The sequence below is a fragment of the Haemaphysalis longicornis genome, unplaced genomic scaffold (genome assembly GCF_048455015.1).
Source record: "Haemaphysalis longicornis isolate Haplotype H1 unplaced genomic scaffold, Haemaphysalis longicornis Haplotype H1 scaffold_1, whole genome shotgun sequence".
NCBI lineage: Eukaryota > Metazoa > Arthropoda > Arachnida > Ixodida > Ixodidae > Haemaphysalis > Haemaphysalis longicornis.
Genome location: NW_027526203.1, coordinates 279,936,049 through 279,956,479, shown reverse-complemented (window position 1 = coordinate 279,956,479; position 20,431 = coordinate 279,936,049). Strand labels below are relative to the sequence as shown.

At 47.8% G+C, this 20,431-nt stretch overlaps 1 protein-coding gene and 1 long non-coding RNA gene across 4 annotated transcripts in view; one reads left to right on the top strand and one right to left on the bottom strand.

Annotated features, from left to right (window-relative positions):
- Positions 1 to 20,414, bottom strand: part of LOC144146737 (uncharacterized) — a 94,872-nt gene extending 74,458 nt beyond the window's left edge. Inside the window, exons 1-2 of the long non-coding RNA XR_013317693.1 lie at positions 20,351 to 20,414; positions 3,139 to 3,209 (exon numbers count right to left, since the gene is read on the bottom strand). This is a non-coding gene — a long non-coding RNA (uncharacterized LOC144146737). The remainder of the gene's footprint in view (positions 1 to 3,138; positions 3,210 to 20,350) is intronic.
- The window catches only part of LOC144146717 (sushi, von Willebrand factor type A, EGF and pentraxin domain-containing protein 1-like), a 759,548-nt gene that overhangs the window by 238,205 nt on the left and 500,912 nt on the right, over positions 1 to 20,431 (top strand). The window lies entirely within an intron of this gene.

Genomic DNA, 20,431 nt, shown 5'->3' with positions numbered 1-20,431 from the left:
ATGCGGGCAGTCTACAACGCCAACGAAGGCATAGGGGAATGGTTAGACTATTTTTTGCCGTTAGTGACGTTACAACATCTTTTTATTAATATGTGAGAAAGAAAGAAAGAAAAACACGCGCCCAGAGTAGGGACCGAACCCACGCCTTTCGATTAGATCTCGAATGCCTTACCAATTCGGCTATCTGGGCGACTGTGTTCTCCTTCACTTTCTGGGGTATTTATATTTACGACAACTGTATCTGACGCTTGAGGGCGGTAGCCAGCGCCACTCACTCAGACTACACGGGGAGAAGGGGACCTTCTTTTAAACACCCGGGGCGTGACGCGAACGTCTACAGCCTGTCATAAGCGGGTAACTGGCGGGAAACCCTCGCACCCACCCCTAACGGTAAAAAATAGTCTAACCATTCCCCTATGCCTTCTTTGGCGTTGTAGACTGCCGGCATTTCTTTCTGTATTTCCTAACGAGCCCCTCATTTCCAAACCTTATTATCGTGCGAAAGCTTAGCGAGGGCCTCGGTTCTGGCAGCCTTGATGCCAAGGTAGCATACGAGGGTTTCGCGCCAGTTACCCGCTTATGACAGGCTGTAGACGTTCGCGTCACGCCCCGGGGGTTTAAAAGAAGGTCCCCTTCTCCCCGTGTAGTCTGAGTGGCGCTGGCTACCACCCTCAAGCGTCAGATACAGTTGTAGTAAATATAAATACCCCAGAAAGTGAAGGAGAACACAGTCGCCCAGATAGTCGAATTGGTAAGGCATTCGAGATCTAATTGAAAGGCGTGGGCTCGGTCCCCACTCTGGGCGCGTGTTTTTCTTTCTTTCTTTCTCACATAATTAATAAAAAAGATGTCGTAACAACACTAACGGTAAAAAATAGTCTAACCATTCCCCTATGCCTTCTTTGGCGTTGTAGACTGCCGGCATTTCTTTCTGTATTTCCTAACGAGCCCCTCATTTCGAAACCCTATTATTGTACATATACTACATACGTACATACATACATACAGTCTTTGTCAAAATTTTGTGGGCCGGGAACGCGCAGGCTGCAAAAAAATTAATGTCCAAGCTTACGCACCGAGCGAGGCTGAAACTTTTTTTGCAGGAAAGGTAGAAAAAATACCTTTCTTCTTTACTGCGTTAAAATGTTTTTGTCACATTTAAAGGTAAAGCCGATTCTTTGAATTCTTTGTGGTCGAGAAGGCTTAGAATTGGCCCACAATATTTTGACAGAGGGTGTACATACATACACTTCTATCCTAGCAGGCAGTGACGGGGGCTTTGGTCTGAAAAAAAAAATTCCGAGGACACCCAAGCACTCCCTCAGGGTTCTCAAGGCGCAAGAATAATGTTCAATCGAACGCCTGAGACGCTTTGCTTCCGCACTACGTTCTCGAAGGGCTTCGTTTTCTCGCCGCTTAAAACGATTTGCTTCTCTATCCGCTTCCGCATTCGCTTTGAAATGGCTTCGATATGTCTCTTACACGTTGCGCAGCGTTTTGTTCCTGCCGCCGTGCGTTGGCAGAGTTGAAGACGGTAGTGAACTTCACTGCCACTCTGTTGGCTCGCTTGACGGCGCTCTTCCGCTCCGTTGCTTCATCTGTGGTGAACTGGCGTGTATTGTTACTGCCGCCGTGCGTTGGCAGAGTTGAAGACGGTAGTGAACTTCACTGCCACTCTGTTGGCTCGCTTGACGGCGCTCTTCCGCTCCGTTGCTTCATCTGTGGTGAACTGGCGTGTATTGTTACTGCCGCCGTGCGTTGGCAGAGTTGAAGACGGTAGTGAACTTCACTGCCACTCTGTTGGCTCGCTTGACGGCGCTCTTCCGCTCCGTTGCTTCATCTGTGGTGAACTGGCGTGTATTGTTACTGCCAAGTAACAATAAGGGTGTGCTTCCTCACGTTATGGAACGCTTCAAAGACACACGGTAGAGGATCCGTTTCGCTGTTGCTGGCGCCGACTCCGACGCCTTATTTTTTGCTCAATGGGCTACGAACGTTTCGCATTAAAATTCACATTATAGCACCCAGCCTTGTTCACAATCCTCAATGTGGCCGGTCTGAGATCTCTAGAAGCGGAGCGATGATTTTAAAACTACGATTACTAATCACCCATGAAAACTAATGAGATAAAATTCGGCACAGTTGTGAACCAGTTTGCGCGGCTGAACGGATTTAATTTATTTTAGAGTACGCGCATTCCGAAAGGAATTACAGCTGTCTCCTGACCATGTCTCTCTCATATAGAAACTTGTATACTATACAATGTGGGAAGCTAGTGATAAGTATAAATTATGTTTACAACACCTCTGTGAACCAGATAGGGTGGGGATTATGTGAAACCTGACAAAGTTGTAGAGTCGTTTGAAAGGTTACATGTTTCGCAATTTGATTAAAATCTGCATATGACAGCGGGATTTAGAGCCATTCTCTGAACCAATACTTCTCCGATCAGCCTCGTGGCTATATTCATCTCACGGCTGAAACCTATCATCTAATATCAACGCTGAATCCTCGGTATACATTATATGACTGTTGCTGAAAAAAATTCCATGTCTTTCATTTCTTTGCTTCGGAATAAATAATAACGTCGACACGTCGTTTAAAAACGCGTCTTCCTTTTGAACTTCACGCCAAATATTCAGTTTACCTCCAAACGATTTACTAATACCTACATGGACTGCCGAGTCGTGCTGCACGTACATGCCCGATTCTCCCCGCTAATTTCTGCCTTTGTTATTGCGGGAGCTATACGCGCTTCTCATGGGAAGTGGTGCAGCCGTTGTAAAATAAAGCTCAGTGCTTCAAAACAATGGCCCGGCTTAAGAGATTTCGGTAAAGACGCTCCCTCAGATATTTTGGTGTAACCGCGCGTTGAACGTTCTATACCGGCACGCACCCCTACGGCAGAAACATGAAAACTAGGAAGGTCGTCCGTGTTTATACGCACCCACCTATTTGTTCGCATCCTCTGCCCTTACGATAACCTTCAAAAAACATTTTCATTATTACTAACAGTGCTAGAAATTAGTACGTATCATCAAATGGTGATTTCAGAGAGGAAAAAGCATTTTAATCGTGTTGGCATATGGTAGACAGCTAAATTACTCTGCTATAGAGAATTGAGTGAAGATGACTTACCTCGTTCAAGCCGTGGAAGCGAGAACAGTTACATGCTGTGCCATCGTCGAAAAATTCGCCGCCATCCCGCCCTGCGAAAGTGGATATCCAGCAAAGCTGTTGTAAACCACTACAAACAGTGATGGAGGAGCGTATGAAATGTTTCTCGCCGTCTCGGCGGGCTTGTCGCTTGCGCTCGGCTATAGTGTCACTAGACAAGGGTACAGGGTATCGGCACTCTTTTCTTCCGTGCCGCCGCCATGATCATTGGCCAGTTCGCATTACGTGACATTTGTTTACACTGCGACGGTTCATGGGCGCCGCCACTTTATTGTTTATGCGTTTTAATTGGTCAACTCTGGTAAGCTTAGCATGCCCTCCCTGCTCTGCGGCTGCTCGTGACTAACGTCGTTCCGAATGCGAATCAAAGATAACGCGTGCAACAGCATTTTAGCAGCAGAAGTGTGTCCAAAGATGCCGTTTTGCTGCATCTTCGGTAGTGTTGTTAAAAAACGACCCGGTCGAAATTAACGGCGAGGCCGCAGATGCGGCAATATCGCAACACTGATAAACGCCATAATGACCGCCGTTGCTGACTTGCGTGCCTCGGTGACGGTACTCTAAGTCCGTATCTACTGCCACTACGCTCGGCTTCTCTGGCGGCAAATGCAGGGTCCTGCCTACACTGACGCATGCGCTCGGCGTCTTGGACAAGAACTGCTCTATTTCGTGACACCAGTACTGTTTAGCCCTTCAACGATAATATGAAAACATAATCTTTACCAGGAGCACATGGTGGGGGTGTCCCATTGTTCACAGGCGCCTTATCATCCATAATACGGTTTCGGTGCCTGTTTTGTGGTTTCCTTAAACGAATTCTGAGCTCTATGTTGTAGCCTGACACATGCGCTCGGCGTCTTGGGCCGTGGCTCCTTGGCGTTTTTCAGTAAAATCGACAGTTGGGCTAGTTGGTGTTTTAAGCGCTACTTAACGATGCCATGGCGTTTTTGCCCACGGAGATGAAACCGCTGGGGGGTAGAGGTATATTACTTTGTTGTAAAAGCAGCACAAATGGGCCGTCACTAGGAAGCCTCAATGAGGATTCCTAGCCGCCACTGTCTAAGTTCTTGACGGGTGTGTAGGGCCTGAGCCGTAGAAGGCATTGTGCATGAAGACATGATTGTTCACAGCGTGTGCGAAGGAAAGGGGCGCAGGCCATAAAATGCGGAAGCTGGGAACTGGTGGCACGGGTAATGAGGCGGCCAGCAGGAAATGTAATACCGTTCGTGTTAGCTCGTATGTGTGCGCTGTCTTGCGACTACTGTCAACCATAGCCATTATGTCTGAGCAGGAACATTTCCACACTGGAGGTGGCCGCACTGATCGGCAACTACAGCCCCTTCTCCACCCTTCCCTCACACGTCAACAACCGTGTTTAATCCACCAACCTTCCTCCCAACTCTATTTTTATACCGTTTTCCTCGACTTATAGACATCCCACAATGTTCTCACCGTGTGGTCCCGTGACTATATTTTACTACGTCAAGGTACGCCTACTTAATCCTACCTCTCCATTCGAAACCCTACACAGCAATTAGAGGAGGAACCGAAAAATTCTGCTGGTTGGACGAACAGAGCCGTCCGCGTGTTTTAGTTACCTTAACGGTACAGAACCGGCATTTCCTACACTGTTCAGAATGAAAACGAAAGCAGCGATGGGGTGCCTCCTAAGCCTAAAACTACCTAAACGTCACGGAGATCGTCCTAGTTGCAAGTAACGCGTAGAATCGGTGTAAAAAAACATACTTCTAGGCCACTAAAAACGACTAAAAACGTCTAAGCAACTCAGCTACCACGGTGGGTTCCCCCAAAAAACTAAAAGAAAGCCTGGAAAGGAATGACGGAAACACGAATAAAAAATAAGCCAGACGGACCAACCTCGTAACGCCCTACATTTGCGCAAAAATGCATCACTGGCGGAGTCAACACAATTGGTGGAACGAAGTTAAAAAAATACAACAAATAAAAATTTTAAAAATTATGAAAGTGAATACCACGAAATCAAAAATGCGGATCTTACACACCTACTTCTCAAAACAGAGAGGAAAATAAAAAAAAAAGCCCGTAAAAGAACAGCAGAAACACGATTTCAACGCTCGTTAAAGATCACCTGGCGATCAATGCCACGCCCTCAAGCCCTCTACTATGACTTGGCTTGTATCCGTGGCGTAGCCTCAGCCTGTAAGACCCCAATATGAATTTGAATATCAGGTAACGCGTCACCAAAATCTGGCGCCGTAAAGTGCTTAAGGAATTTATTTAATTAATTGTTGACTGTAAAATTGGTGAATTATCACAGTTTTCAGAACAAACTAATTTGGCATTCGAAATAAGCTCATTCAGAAATGATTAAACAATTTTAGGTCACCTAAAGCTTCGACTATATAGCCCTCTTTTCTTAAAATACTGGACTGAATACAAAGAAATGGTAGAACGCCATGTGTACGGATTTCATGCAAATACATAGAAATTCAGCAGCCAAGCAAAAAATTAAGTTGTCGCTTAAACCAGCCACAAGTCTCATAACAAACATATTAATACATTGCACCTTTGGGTTACTTCGTAGCCGCTGAGCCGGGGTTGAGAATAAATGGCTGAACTGAGCTCGCTGACGGAAACAGGACGTAACTCTCGTTGGAGCGAGCCCTATTGCGAAGGATTTAAACAAAGAACATCGGCACTACTGATTTTAATGCTGAGGAGGAAAAGAGGAAACGTCAGGGCGCTCAGCCTGCACCGTCGACCTGCAAAGTGAATTCCTTCATGGTTGCAGCATGTGTGGAGTAGAAAGGCAGCGAAGGTACTGAAATATCATTCATGGCAAGTTGTGTCTATAGAACAGACGCCATGACATTACGTAAAGCAAGAAGACTGAATATGAGAAAGTCAGTCATAAAACACAATGTGAAACGACGCAAAACGAACGACGCTTCTCTTTTCAACAGACCACTCAAGTATACGGTAGACAACCATGAGAAGAGGACTGTGAAAAGAAGGCGTCCGCATACGATTTGGCGTGTTGCTTTGAACGACGTGACAAAAGTAACTCTTTGCGGGTCTGCCGGAAGATGCGGCCCACCGAGCCACTTATTCGTCGCTTCATGCCTCTTAAACGAATTCGCCAGTGAAAGCACCGGCTGAGAAGAAAGCTTCAATGCTCCCATGCTTGCCTAACAGCATTGTAAGGAAGGATCTCGACGGGCACGGGCAAACTTTTTAAGCGTCAGCAACCCGACATTTGGGAGTCACGCTAAAAGCAGAAGACGGGAAGGACAAATTGAGCTCGGTGATCATTTTCGCTTTTATGGTGACAGCTGCCCAACACTTCGCGCTTTGAGATTCATCAACGTAGTGCTCCCAATGGTCCCTGTCTTCGCCCTAAGCAACGCCTCCTTTCCCCATGGAATGTAGACGGTACCGGTTAGCTCTTGGTAGAGACTGTGTTTGCATGCGTAACCGTCATTTGCTAACAGTTTCTACAGAATTGAAAAAAAAATTGTTTCCCAGGTGGCTTGCCAATCAAAATATAAATTTCGCGTTTTCATGCATATAACTGGACAAAGTGAGAGATCTTAAACACTAAAAAAACCAGTGGAGCTCAAAAAAAGAAAGAAAAACGAACAAAAACGCACATACAGCGCGCGCGCGCGCGTGCGTGCGTGCGCCCGCCCGCCCGCCCGCCCGCTCGCCCGCACGTACACACGCACGCATGTACACACGCACACACGTACACACGGCTGCTTTCACTCTCTTCGTCTCCTTGGAGCACCTTTTCGGCCTCGCCTTCAGTTACTGTTGACGCACAGCTTGCCAAGGAGGCATTTCATCCCTGTTTCCACGTCTTGCTCCTACATCTAAACAGAACCTCTACGCTACATGTTATCCCCGTTGTTGGTTATGTAAGGTATACGCGTGCACTTTTGCCCGGGGAAGTGCATAGGCCCTGTACTTAACACCTAGCCCACTAATCTCAATGTTCATGGGGGGTGGAATCCCAACTTTTCGCAGAGAATAAGCAGTAATCTGATATTGAGCAGGTTGCACTCGCCGTACCTGATAGGTCTGGAATATAGAGGGTGCCCACAGTGAATCGTCACGATGCGAAATCGCGGGTGAAGGGGGAGCCGTTGCTTTGTTTGCAGCGCCACACGCGCATGTTGAAGTCGTCTGTACACTGATAGTTGACAGAGTGGAAGTGGTCTTGAAGACGGGTCTTTGAGCCCGCATTCCCAACAACAATATTGAGATGGAAGTCATGGCAGGCCGACTGTTGCGAATCATGCGCTCGCACAGGGTGTACAAGAGCTCCCACACTGAGCGAACAGCGCATTCACAAGGTGCTGATGATATGCCTAATATGCGCCCAAGGAATGTTGGCTTCTTTCTTGGACAACTAACGTCCTTTCTTCGTGCTGGAAAGTGGTGTAAGGTTACCCCCAAAAACTTTCAGTTGGCAAACGTACGAACTCGAAGCGCCTTCGGCTGTGAACTGGTGGCGAGTAACATAGTCGCTTCTTAAAAAAAAGTAGTCGGACTTTGCGGCGCGCACGGAAGTAGCATGTTCAGTCATACACCACTGCTGAAATATACGGGAGATGGCGGGCTCGTTAAACGACAAAGAAAAATCGCGACACGGGTGGTTTTTAAATAAAGGGGCGAAGAAAATGCGTTATTCGTGAACGCAGGGCCTGACTTGAAGAGGGTAAGGGCAAATGAATTCGATATGAAGGCTGAGAAAAAAACTTACTGGGGATCATTCCGAGGGGTGCGGTGGTGTCTCCGCCAGCAGGTTATGTGACCGATTTGTGTTGACTAGGTGAATTCACTTCAGCCCCTCCCACCACCAACCGTACACTCCCTCCACCCTCCTCGCCACTCTATACTCTTGTTCGCTCTCGCTGAGGCTTGATGCTGCTACCAACCGTCGACACCTACCTGGCTTATGATAAATGACACCACTACTGCGAGCGCGCTAAAATAGGCGCCGCCACGAGAAACAAACCGTTCACGACAGCTGCATGCCTCGCTGTTCTGCCCTATTCGCCACGGTAGGTTTATGCTTTCGGTTACATTTTAACGTATTTATGAGTGGATATATACGACTCTACCATACGTATTGCAACTACCCTGCTCCCAGTAAACACTGAAGGCGTGTAAAACCTGTTCTCCGACCACAATGACTACAGCAGTTCCAAGCACAAGTGATGAGTTTTTGCTTGCAAAATCGGCATCCTTGGAGGAAAGAGCTGTATGAAAGCAAGCTACTTTGCATATTATTGCCTATAGGTAGTACTACGCAGAGGTGTATAGCATCGCAGAGGCCAAACTGTGCTCACGATTGTGTATTTATGGGTTCATTATCATAATTTTGCACATTGGTCCTACATTTTGTAGGTTTCTGCACATGTACACAACATCCGCAGATGAAATGAGCTCACGCACATTTTTTAGGCGCTTTTTCCGTGACTCTAACGTCGAAAACATTTTTGCCGCTGCCGCATCCCGGCTCGGTCACTCTAGCTGCTCCGGTTTTTTCCTGGTGTCCCTACTGAGTTCCCCATTTTCTATGCGGGATATGGCTTTTGAAACATGAGAGGAAAGAGTTCACGTCCGTACCTGAAATTTTACACGTAAATCTTCGGAGTAGGTAAAACAGTATTAGCAGGTCCAGCTCGCCGACTGGCATCGATGCTTGTGTCTTGACGTTCATGGCGCTGCTACTGCTGCAATAAATTTAGACTTTGAATCTATTTTGAATACGGAAGTTTGCTTTGGCTGCAGTGTAACTTTTATTGATTGTAATTTGAACTTCGTAAAACATCTTCATTGGCTACTGTTTTGAAAATAAAGGGTCCAAGTGCAGCTCACGTTCTCAAATGATATTCAGAGTGAATGCTGGGCACAAATGACCATTCGTTGAAAACACATTTTGCTAAATGAGTCATTTTTGCCCAGCTTCTGTGCCGCACGGAATAAGTGTAAGGGCCTAAGCCTTTACTCTCGCAACGTTGTCTCAACAACAGGTAAAAGAAAGCATACAAATTTGGGTACCTTATTCTTTGGACGTTACGAGTGGCGTTCTGTTGTACTCTCACATCTCGTAAATATTCTAAAAAATGACCGAAGGCCGGTGGGGGGGGGTCTGAAAGTATAAATAAGCAAATGCATCGGTACAATTTCATCCTGCGTCACTCAAATATTGCAATCCACAAATCGCTTAGACACACAGTATTATGCATACTTTGCATGTTGTAAGACTGCGCGCGCGAAGTTTCTTCGAGTTTCGGAAAGTTTCGCAACCGCCTGGGCACCATCAGACCCAGCATGATTTTGAAAGGCCACCTCCAGAAAATTATTCACGGGGTAAATTAACAATAGAGGCACAGGGCAACGCACTTATGTAGAACACAGCTTCGAGTAATTGGGCCTTTCTGCTGCCTGGTCGTTTATTGACAGCAATTGCCACACTCTGTAGTTTGAGCCAACCGCTCTTGTCACGCGCGTTTGTTTGAAGGGTTTGCGTCGCCACTTTTCAGATGTCGGTGTCCGAGGTAGAACTCGCTCTTTTGGGCAAGTGTGTCGCACCGTCTACTTTGAGAAAACTGCGCTAAACGTTGCTATTGCATTATTGTTGTCCAAATTAATCAATACAATTGCACCGCATACACCTCTTGTGGCCCTCAGTATTGCAAAATTTCAACCACGAAACGGCATTTTCGATCTGAGTTTTTTTTCCCCACCTCTTATGCTAGGTGGACGCGCCGTGATGAGATCCTTCCTTTGTCCGCTTGGAGTGGTTTCCTTCTTTTCATTATAAGAAATGTGTAAAACATGTGTTAACATGAAGAAACGATCGATTGTCACTGCCCGGGGAGACATAGAATAAAGAAATGCTGAGGAAGAAAAAAGGAATGAATGAGCGGCCGCCTGACTTATAAAGTCGTTTACGCTTGTCCGCCGTCTTAATGTTCGATTTTCGCGCCATCGCTTTCGCATGCTCTTGCTCCTTCCACTTCTTGAACCTACTATAGAACACCACACACCGAGACGGGGAGCAAAAATGAACGTTCCAAAGTGAATTTAACGACACCGTAAATGACAAGAAAAGAATTAAAAAAGACGAGAAAAGAAGGAAAGGGGATAGTGAAGACTGGTCCGGCGAAAAGAGAGCGCTATGCCCCCGAGAGGGTGAGTAGGAAAAAAAAAAGCTCGCCAGAGGTATCAGCAGATCATAGCAGAAAAAGGCTCACAAACGATAGGGGCAGCTCTGACAAATGAGTTATGATGTTTGATTACGGGAGTCGTTACTGGGCTTTTCTCCGCTTTGGGATTTTCCTGATTTGAAAACAGGGAAAAGAGATTCGAGGGGATCAAGGAGGGAAGATTATAACTACGGCGTAGTCAGTACTCTAGTTGAACACCCGGACAAAAAAAAAAAAAACAGAAACAACATCCTAATAACAGCTAGACAAATAGAAGCGAAAGGAAACACTGCATTGATAAAAATAATCCGCACTGACAAAATGGGGCTCAGGAGAAAACGGCACGGCAATAAAAGGAAGCAAAATAGCTGTGAAGCCATTAGGAAATAGGGAGGCCGCACGGTGTCATTTATCCTTGCACTCGCCATGTCGGAGGGTGCGTGATTGACTCCTTTGTACGGTATGAAGGTAATTAGAACGAATTTACACGGTCAGTCGCATCTCCGCCCAAAGGAAAGTGCAGATATGGAAGGAAGGCACGTGTGCGACGGTGTGTTCTCCTTGTTTTCTGAAATAATTATCCCTAATTACGTAGCGATAAGACAGAAGGCCGTGAAGTGGAGATAACAATGGGGTGACCGAAGGTGGCCCGTACAACCCTTACACGCTCCGTGGTATTGGTACACCCATTCAGAGGACTTTTTATGACTTGGAGCAGTTGAACCGCGCGTTTCGACAGCTCCTTTTTTAGTTCAATGTTTGCTTCAATGATTATTCAATGATTACGAGGGAACTAGTTTAGATTGGGGAGGGGGGGGGGGGGGGGGGGAGCTAGGCCATGAATCTACAAACGAGTTTTAAACGAGTTTGAACGCCCATACTAAATCCTAAACGTGACAAGAAAGTAATGGCAGAAAAAAAATCTAACAGATACATGCCTGATATGCTAATGCGTCGCACTTGCGTGGAACGTGAAAGCACTGAATGAACGTCTACTGCGAGCGATTGAGTGCTATCGATAAAACGACTGATTATGACGCGCTCTGGTGGTCGATGCCTCCTCGGAGAATAATGAAGTATGCGTGCGCACGCGTCGCTTTTAGGCAGTTTGTTACGCGCCCATTGATGGTCGTTGATTTGCTGTGGATAGACAGCGGGTAGTCTACGGCTCTAATACGCGGCACGATCGTTGCGAACAGCGTCAACGGAAGTGCACCTTTCATGTGTGTCTGATTTTTGCCACGTTGCGCAACTGGTGACCGCCATCGACAATCTTCGTATACTCCTACCCCTCGTTTTAAACTGTTTGAGTATGATGAAGTGGATTTATACACCATACTCGTTGTCGTCGCAACCTGAGGTAGCCGTGGAGCCCACACCATATGAAATGTTTTCATGTCGAAACGACAAAGAAGCGGCGGCTGGTGTGCAAGGCAAAGGTGAGCAAGGAGAGGCAGGTGTGCAATGCAAGGAGGCGTTGGAGAAGAAAAGAAAAAAAAAACGCGCTTTGTTAATTGTCCGCCCTTTTTCCTGTTTGTTTGAAACGTGCTGTTCCAACTCTGAAATAGGGCAATATAAGAGATAATGAGCAATAATACCGTTGTGCACCACAATTGTTGTCTTGAAATACAGTAATAAGTTATGAGGCATTACGTGGTCCCTGTTAGCTAAAGGCTGAATTGGGGCCTAAGTAAGCCGTAAAATGAGTAGCACGCTCTTCAAGGACTATACAAGTGGCTTATAATTGCCGAGCGATCAGCGATCGACTGATCGCTCGGCAGCGGAGGACTGGCAGCTCGCTAATACACTAATGCCTACGTACGGCTGTCGACAGCCGACCTAACCATCTAACTTAGCTGCAGGTTTGGCCACAGATATATAGACATTGGGTAAAAGTAGCGGCATTTAAAAAAAACAAATAAAGGGGGGAGGGCGCCCTTTCTCACGAGGATTGTTCCTATACCCTCTACCTGTTTCTGCCCGCTTGAAACGATCAGTAGTATCGGCACCATTTGCATACAGCTTTGGTTAAGAAAGAACAGCGGTACTTTGGAGTTATTCCCGTATCCATGAGAAATTTACGGTTATTAAAAATAGCTGTATATATCACACACGAGGTGTGCGAAGAAATCGCGGTTGTTCTCCAGACCTACCAATCTTGCACTTGACAGCAATCCGGGCACACTGGCTGCATTCCGACGCGTCATATTCAGTCAAAGAGAGCGTGTAGAGGACCTCACTCGATGATGTTGAAAGGCTCGAGGGTTTGATCGCTTGAGTGTCCGTTTCTTTGCCTTAAAAGTGTGAGCAAAAATGGAAATGAGCATAATGATGTCTTTAGGCTTTATTACCCTAACTTTTCTCTTGTAAGCTATAGCTTTTTTACCTTTGGGTGGCCCTTCATTCACGACATTTAACAGACGATGGAATCGCAAAAAAAAAAAAACATCAACAAAAAAAGACAAGCTCGGACTTCCAGCATAACTTCGCACATCCTACCGTGTTTTCAAGGCGCCACTGCTAAGATTGAAAGTGGGATAGACTGCACCGTTACTAGCAGGCGTGAGCACGAGCTTGCTGCCCGGGAGGTCTGTCTTCATCACTAAGCGGTGTGCAGTGGTTAGGCCTTACCTCGCGTGCGTCAAGATGCGCGCCGCCTCCGGTCATAGTGTCCGGCGAGTCTTATTTGAAAAAGAAAATTCAGAGAGACATGTTCAGCTCCTTACGTGGGATACAGGCGAACGCCTTGTATTTCTCCCGAAGCTTGGAGATGCTTGACTTCCGCCTCGGGTTGTCTTAGTTCTGCACCCTGTTGTGTGGGTTAGGCGTGGCGAGTGCCTGCCTCTTTGTCTGTGTGCGGCGTTCCTGTGTTCCCTCGCTTCTTCTGAGGCATACTTCCGTCGGCGCCCACGTTTCCCAGGTGCGCTCAGGTAGATCCTACAGAGTCTGACACAAAGGGAGACGCGAGAGACAGTACACTCCTTTGATGATGATGGGTATGTTGACGTCGCAGCCCAGTGGGAATGGGTGATTCGGCGGTGGCGCCTGACGGCCGCTATCACCGTGACTTGCCAGTCACCCTTGAATCGGTAGGTGGGAATTGTGTGTGCATATGCTAACGTGCAAGCAATTGGGATTTTTGGTACCCCAGTAGGCAGGCCGGACGACAGATTTTCGCAACATGATCCATACATAGCTTTCGTCTTAAAAATTCAGCGCCTATCACATCGACGACAGCGATCACCGCTCATGCATTAAATCTGTTTTGTTGTTGTTTTTTCTTCTACGATAAAAACAAAACACGACATTTGTTCAACGTGGCAACGGAGTGAAAAGATTACGTTATATTTGTTGGTCTTCTACGGCCCATGGCTCAAGAACAGCTCGCCCCCGCAGACCTTTGAGCGGTGGCGTCAGTACACTGTGTAGTTGACTTCTGTACTGCAATTAGGTTTTGTTTTGTGCATTTTATCCTTTCCTGCTCTTAAGGACGAAAAGCCCGAAGTGAGACCGAGAGGAAGAGATAAAAAAGCGGGGGAATGAAGAAGGAAAAAAAAAAAAAAAAAAACGTCGCCCCAATGATTAACGTGATGTTCGCCACGAAAGCTTCAATTTCGACTTTTCCGCCCCTGCGGGCAGCGCCCATCGGCGCGCTTGTTCTTCTCGGTCTCCTCGCCTGGCCATCTGGGGGACGGCTCTCGAGAAATCAAGTCTTCCGTGCTGAGAAACGCGAAGAAGTGGTGCGGCGGAAGAAAAGGCAAGCATATCAGGCGACATACGTAGCGTGTGAGAAAACGGCAACCATCTCGCCGGGGAGAGATAAAACGAGAACAAAGAGACATGATCTGGATCAAAATGACAGGAACACAGCCTTCGATATTAGGACAAGTTTATTTTAAAAAGTTTCTGTCCTCTTTATTTCGGACGAGCATCTTACGTACGGTCGGAGGAAGCCGCCATTAGAGACAATTTTTCGTGTGAAAGAGCAAGCGGCTTCGAAGAGCTCGGAAACCCGGAAGGTGCTTCCGCAAATGAAAAATGAAGGCAAACGGAGAAGCCGGAGCACGGCTGCGAAATGAAGAAGAACGCGGGGATCCAGAAGGTCAGCCCACCGCGCCGCAAACTGGATACAATAAGAGCCAAACTCGGCGCAGTAGCCACGTTGGCCGTTGCCCCGCGTTCCTTCTGCGCGGCTTGCTCTTGCGGCTTTTTACAATCTCGAAAGAACATATATATCCAACTTCGCGGCAAAGGAAACAAAACTACGCGATTTCTGTTGTTCGCTGTCGGGATCCGAGCTTTCGCGGCCTGCCCTGTTTTCGCGAGTCGCGTATTGTCTTTTAGGATTGTTGTGCAAACACGTTTCCCAATACGACTAACACGATTACGCTGTTCTTTTCTTGGATCGCAGGAATCGCAGCTCCCGTCTGTCCACCGCTTCCTTGGACTTTGAACACTTAGTTGTTGTTGTTCTCAAATTCGCGTTGGGCGCTAATAATGGGGCGATTTATTTGTTGGCACTTAGGCGTCTGCGCTGTTCGACAGAGATTGCGCCACTTGCTTCGCTGTCCGCAAAGGAACGTATTTTATCCCACACGCGAAGATACTAGAAATGAGTTCGACGGCGGATGTGTTCGCCATTTCGCTTGTTCCGTACGGCTCAAAAATTATTTCCTCAGCCTTTGCGCTGATCCCATGGGTTTTGCAGAGTCATAGAGGAAGAGGAGTGAAATTCTCGTGCAGTGGAGGTGGAGGGGCAGAGGGGGTCATAACCTTACTCGCTGCCTTCTTGGTCTTGCCGCTACGCGTCTCCTGTGAATGGAAGGACGGACGGAAACACGTTTTATGTTTATTTTCGGAGTAGGCGCGGTAAGTGCTAATGCTTTCAAACTACTGCCGCACGTTGAAAGGCGCAGTCTGGGCACAACAACAGTGCTACGATTTGGCGACAGGAACGAGACTGGCCGTCGCCTGAGGGAATTATACGTTTATTTGAACGGCGCGCTGGGGTGACTGACCCTCCGTAGTCCGCACACGCACGCGCTAGGATGTTTACCGAAGAAGGCATTGATAATTTGTCTGACCACACCCGCTCAAGAACTACTGCGATATGCGCAGCAATTACGTGCGCCTGCAGTAATTTATTTTTAGCGACATGATGAACTGCCCTTATCAAAAATTGTCCGAACCGATGCGTGGAAAACAATTTCCCCAAAATGAAAATAAAAGCCGTGGGCTCGCCTTCCACCGTGTGCATCTTTCTTAGATGAATAGAAGCAACCGTCATGGTCTTCATTTCAATTGAGACGCTAACCGGTCTCGCTTTAACTCAGAATGCCATAATAGCCCATAAACTAACTGCACAAGAACAAGACGTCCTTTTTTTCTTCCCTAACGATAAGGCATACGTGTACTACAATGCAGTTTGCGGGGCTGTGTTCTTCTTGTGTGATACGCGATGGAAAAACAAAACATCGACTATCATTTTCGTGCCTGGGCCTTAAGAGCGCGAGCCGTATGCAAGAACATATTCAGCTGTTGATGATGCTTCGAATTTTCTTTCATTTCCAGCCTTAGGCTCAGGCGCTGTTCACAATGCGGACCGGCTCGCTGCCGCACCCGCCGAAGAGACAATGGACGGTCAGCTGAATGTCGCTTTGTTCTGCTTGCCTCAATCGCGCATATTCGCCCATGGGGAACAACCGCATTAACGTCGCCGCTCGCAGCAATTGGGGGGAAAAAATCCGACTGAAAAAGTGAAACGAGCCGCTTCCCTCCAGTGATATTCCTTTGTTCCTTTCCACCTTTTCCGTTTCCGCCTTTGGCCGGCGCCGCGCGGCTAACTCTATCATGAATGTGCAATTCTTCTTACTCCCCCGGCACACGCCGGCTTGCCCACGACAATAACTCGCGTGGTCCACGTTCCGTCGTCCAAGTTCCGTGCACTGCCATCGCATTCCAGATGGCTTTCTTCCCTATATCTATAGAGTCTTCAGGACGTGACCACTGCCAAAGTAGCTTAAACGAATGCCGAAGGATTTTGCGGCTGGGAGCCTGTGTTTCCGTTTTCAGTGTCATATTTTACCGCCTAAAACGAAGCAACGATTGCCGGCCGCGGCGGCCACTTTTCTGATGGAGGCAAAGAGAAAACCGCCCGTGTGTTCGAGATTTAGGCGCTCGTTAAAGATCCCCAGGTGGTGAAAATTAATCCGGAGCCCTCCACTACGGCGCGCCTCATATCGCTTGTGTAGCGTCGGCGCGTTAAACCCCACAATAAATCAATCGATCCATAGCACGAAGAGGGAAGGGGGGCGGGGGGGGTGAGGTAGATTCACAAGGCCTCCTGCGCAGAATCTCCGCACAGTCACACTATAACAACGCTATATGTATCAGCGGCCTTGGTAGGAGGGCAGCGGAGGGAAGGGGGGGGGAGGAGGGGTTTGAGACGTTGCAATACTCCCTGAAAGGGTCACAAGCCTATCAGCATAAACTTGAAATTTAGAAATAGGGAAATACAGAAATAACCACACCCATCCCCCTTCCTCCTTCCAAAGATTTCGAAGGACCCATTTACTCCCCCCCGTAGTGAGTCCCCGTACTGAAACGCTGTGTAAAATCCCGGCATCAAAGGGTTCCTGCATTCAGCGAAGAGGCCAAAAGCTTTCACCGCTACCTTTGTGCTTGAAAGCACTGCGAACGTTCTGGTGATCACTAGCACAGAAAAGAACACTCCACGATTTTCTCGCTACAGCAGACACCTTTCTTTGTTAAATCCAATGCTTGCTTTTGTTGAATTTTCATTTGGCTGCTGCTGGAAAGCGGTGAATAGCGGGTATTGCTTGTGGGACGTCGTATAGCACCACAATCAGTTACCGGGCTCTGCAGAACGGCGCAAAAGTTTTTTGAGCGAGTATCGCACGTGCCTAGCGAAGTAATACTGGCTCGGGTATTTCGCGATAACCTAATCTAAGGACACGAAGCGCTTATTGGCCATGCGGAAAAATCTGAAAAAGTTCTGCGCGGACCCTTTAACTGACCCACTGAACCCACCTAAACGTTTTCGGGTGACATTTTTAAGCATGCTAATTTTCCTTCCACGGAACTCAGAAGCAGATTTGTATGGCGCCTGCAGCTGAGTAAGCAGTCCTTTTAACAGCGGAGCTGTTGTATGTGGAGCCTTTTCGTAGGTCTTCTGTAGGTCGGGCGTCACGCTGGCGCAGGAGCAGGTTCCGAGACCCACCGGTACACGGCGCAGTGGTCTCGCCGTCGCCGGCCTCGCAGAAACCGGTTCCCAGGCCCACCGATAGGGGAAGCAGTCGTCTCGCAGGAGCGGGTTCTTCTCCCTATCACTAGGGAGGGAGCCTTCCGCCGCTGACGTTTCGTTGCTGTTTCCTTTGCGCGAACCTGGGTTTAATTTTTGAACAGCGGAGCTGTTGTTACTGAAAGTTACTGACAGTTACTGTTGTTACTGTTCGATGTTGCTGAAATCTACCCGAGAGGTACACTGGGCATCCTCCATTTACCAGTCCTGGACGGTCCGCGGGCAGTCCGAGGACTGCGTTAGGACCGGAAGTTCCATAGGAATACATGGAAAAATCGAGCGCCGGATCGTGTCTCGGGCAGTCCGCGGACGAGCCGGGACTGATAATCGAGGAGGCCCACTATCGCGCAGCTGTCGAGCAGCTGTCACAATACCCGCTAGACAACGGAAAGCGTTCGTAGAAAGAGCCACGCCGTAATCGTCGCAACACCTGCTCGAACGACAAGTCACGTCATAACGTGCGCCTCTCGGTTCGTCCGTATAAGAGCCCGTCCTTAGTATCGTAGAAGAGCCTTTCGCTTGGCAGTGTCATGCGTAGTGACTTTGCACCCACCACTCACGAAAACGACGACTTCTTCGTCGCTTACGATGACGAATACGACGACTAGCACTGTGGAATAGACAATGAAACTTGACTGTGTGTCCGTCAATGCTCACCTACAGCTTCGCGATTCAAGTCTTGCGCGTGAGTGGGAGCTTCCCCGAATTTTTCGATCGCGAAAGTTTGCCATATGGCATAAAGAAAACTAGATATACAAATACATTCCGGACTCCCGAAGGAAACAAAGTAGTGTATGTACGTTGTTAGCTCTTTGTGGCGGAGATTAAACTCGTGCGTGCCTTGAAACTCCAATTTATGCTTTATCTGTAAAGCTTGCTGCCCTGCAATAGCGGGATGCTGTAGCTAAAGTAAAAAAAAAAAAAATGGAGAAGGCGTCAGTGCGTTTCACAGCGTGGGCGCTTCACTCAAAACTGTACGCTTCGAGTGCCTGGGTTCTCCCCAATATCGTTACCCCGCATGTAATCATACTGCACGATAGTGGAATGCCGTTGGGGGGAGGGGAAGAACTTTATTATGGTTAATGCCATGCAGGTCGCGTTTGCAGCTGCTGGAACGGCACAAATGACGTGAACACCGTGTGGAAAAATAGAAGAAAAAAAGCTAATAACAAATACAGATCGACTCCGTCTCATTCTTATATCGGTGCCCTGCTGGAATATGACGCGAGGTTCACAGCCCGTCCGAAGCGTGCGACTAGAGTTTACAATTTTTAGAACAGCAACGTCACTGTAAACCCGAGTGCCATTCAACATCCAGCGCTTCAACAAATTTCAGGTGTTTAACGCACCGAAACTACACCCGGGAAATGAGACTCTCCGTAGTGGAGAGTAGTTAGACCACCCGGGGATCTTTACGTGCGCCAATACCTCGACACACGGGCGTGTCGTTTTTTGTTTTTTTTTCGTCCCCATCAGAAAAACACCCGCAGTGGGTCAGCAAAGGACACATCACCCTCATATGAAGATCATAGCTATTCAAACAGCGAATTAAGTCACATCTAACTAGTCGGCACATTTTACGAGAGCCAGAGGGCGAGAAAAATGAGTGCTGCCGGAATTCGTCGGTGTATATAACGGCAAGTGTTTTATGAGACGCTGCTGCGTTGCACACATTTCGAGGCAGTTATGTCCCACTTATTCGGATCACAGAGTTGCGAAAAAAGAATTCCAAGATTTATTGGTGGCTCTTTAAGAATGCGTGATCATTGAGCTCGTTCCTTCCCCTCGCGAACGTGAGGCTTGACCCGAGCGCACTCCTTGCTACGCGATGAGAAGACCGCAACGCGGCGTTTCTCGCCCGTCCCTGGTACACCATGCCAACCATGGTTAGCAATTTAACCGTCTCAGCAGTCACGTTCGCTCGCTTTAGCAGCAGAATTGTCTGCCTGTCGGTCCTTTTGCTGCCCGCCAGTATCGGCCTTCCGTCGGCGTCATTTCGCTTCCTTTCCCTTCGCCGTCCGTACTGGCTAGAGACTCGCTTTTAAACGCGGGGAAGCGGTGGCAAGACCCGCCAGGGCTTCTGCATATGTACAATTGCCGCCATCGCAACGTGGCAAGCGTTCTGCAAGCTGTCAGCGCATTATCTCACTCTGTCGTTCGCCGATCCTCTATCGTTTTCTCTGGTTACAGAGCGACGCGAAAATGAACAGAACCCTATAAAAATTTTTCCGAGGTGCCTCGTCTATTTTTCACGCAATGAAAAAGAGTTCAACGGTAGCAGGAGGCACCTGGCTCTATTTCCGAGCCCTGTAACTCAGCAAATTTGATGGACAAGCGCTTATAAAGTGGCATGAAGTGTACAGCTGTTATTGCTTCGTATCCTTGTGCCACGCAACAAAATTGATAAGAAAAAAGAAAGCGTCATACTACAACACGGAGAAAGTGACTTGCGCTTCCAGTTGATTAGGTCAGAAAGGACCGAAAAGTACAGTAGCTCCCGACTCGCTCACCGCCATTCTCTGGGTGGTTTATTACGCCGCACCTTACCAGGCAGTCTATTCTTCCTTTCCCGTGCTTTACACATTTATGGAAGCTGCGCTGCGTGTAACGGTAGGTCGGAAAGGAAAAAAAAAACGAAAGGAGACTTTACCTGAAGCCTTGTATTAGAGTCCCAATAGCGAAAGGTCTGACGGCTCAGTTCTTTATAGCATTACAACAGGGGACGGAAGTG